Genomic DNA, 1,991 nt, shown 5'->3' with positions numbered 1-1,991 from the left:
GTTTCCCTGGGGGCGCTGTAGGCAGTGGCGGGTCATGCCTTGGCGCTCGGCGCAGAGCCTTTTAAACCAGCCCTTGCTTGCTAGACTCTGGAGGGGACTGGGGAATGCCTGGGGTTGCTTTACCGACACCTCAGGGTCCGTGTTAGGTTGTTGCCAACTCCCCGGCTCCGTCCTGTTTTTTCTTAGAGGCCCAGCTGCAAGAATCCTAGAGTTACATGAGGCTCTCAGCCTTCATTAAACAAGAACAAGCGACTTTTTGGAGCCCTTTTGGCTGTTGAGAAAGCTGTGTAAACATGACAGGTTTCAGAGTAGCAGCCCTGTTAGTCTGTATCCGCGAAAAGAAAAGGAGGACGTGTGGCACCTTAGAGACTAACACGTTTATTTGAGCATCAGCTTTCGTGAGCTACCTACATCCCATGAAGTGAGCTGTAGCTCAGGAAAGCTGATGCTCAACCAAATGTGTTAGTCTCTAAAATGCCACAAGTCCTCCTTTTTCTTTTTGTGTAAACATGAAGTCCTTGATTTCACTGGGAGTTAGGGTCCTACTGCGATTTTCGCTTAGTTGCCTATTGCCATCTGTAGACTCAAAAAGAAAAGGAGGACTTCTGGCACCTTAGAGACTATCAAATTTATTAGAGCATAAGCTTTCGTGACCTACAGCTCACTTCTGTAGCTCACGAAAGCTTATGCTCAAATAAATTTGTTAGTCTCTAAGGTGCCACAAGTCCTCCTTTTCTTTTTGCGAATACAGACTAACACGGCTGCTACTCTGAAACCTGAAGACTCAAAAAACACCTTTGCTTGTCCAAACTCCTGTGATCAGAGGTGTCTCTCCACTTTTAACTGAGAAGAGACTAGTGACTGGGGTTCTTGCAAAGAAGTCTTTAACTTTGTAGTATGCTCACCCTTTGCCCTAACAGGGTCTGAATTTGGTGGCCTTGAAAGCAATGGCAAGGTTAATCTGGTTCCCTAAAGGATTTTTGAGAGCAGTGTGGGGAAAAACATTGCCTGGGTTGGGATGGGAAGGGAGAAATCAAGGTGTTAGTTGTGAGTCAGGAGGGTTTTATTGTGGTCAGCATGATCTACTGATTTTCAGAATGTATTATGGTGACTCCATTCACAAGCAGGTGTTTGTCATGCGTTGAAATAAATAAAATATTCTAGCATGCAGCAAGCCAATCCTTTAAAGAACAACAAAGCTGTTAAATGACTTAAATGAAATGACCTTAAGTGACTGCTACTTGGAGTAGCTAGTTCTGGAACCCACAAGAGGAAAGGCAATTCTTGATTTAGTCCTAAGTGAAGCACAGGATCTGGTCCAAGAGGTGAATATAGCTGGACTGCTTGGTAACAGTGGCCATAATACAATTAAATTTAACATCCCAGTGATAGGGAAAATACCACAGCAGCCCTACACTGTAGCATTTTATTTCAGAAAGGGGGGAATACACAAAAATGAGGAAGTTAGTTAAACAGAAATTAAAAGGTACAGTGCCTTAAGTGAAATCCCTGCAAGCTGCATGGAAACTTTTTAAAGACACCATAATAGAGGTTCAACTTAAATGTATACCCCAAATTAAAAAAGAGAGAGAATCAAAGAAGTGCCACCATGGCTAAACAAAGTAAAAGAAGCAGTGAGACACAAAAAGGCATCCTTTAAAAAGTGGAAGTTAAATCCTAGTGAGGAAAATAGAAAGGAGCATAAACTCTGGTAAGTGAAGTGTAAAAATGTAATTAGGAAGGACAAAAAAAGAATTTGAAGAACAACTAGCCAAAGACTCAAAAAGTAATGGCAAAACAATTTTTAATTACATCAGAAGCCTACTAAACAGCCAGTCGGGCCACTGGACGATCGAGCTGCTAAAAGGAGAACTGAAGGATGATAAGGCCATTGCTGAGAAACTAAATTAATTATTTGCATCGGTCTTTATGGCTGAGGATGTGAGGGAAATTCCCAAACCTGAGTCATTCTTTTCAGGTGATGAATATGA

Source organism: Dermochelys coriacea, chromosome 3, assembly GCF_009764565.3.
Source record: "Dermochelys coriacea isolate rDerCor1 chromosome 3, rDerCor1.pri.v4, whole genome shotgun sequence".
Lineage (NCBI taxonomy): Eukaryota > Metazoa > Chordata > Testudines > Dermochelyidae > Dermochelys > Dermochelys coriacea.
This window is presented reverse-complemented; position numbering follows the sequence as displayed.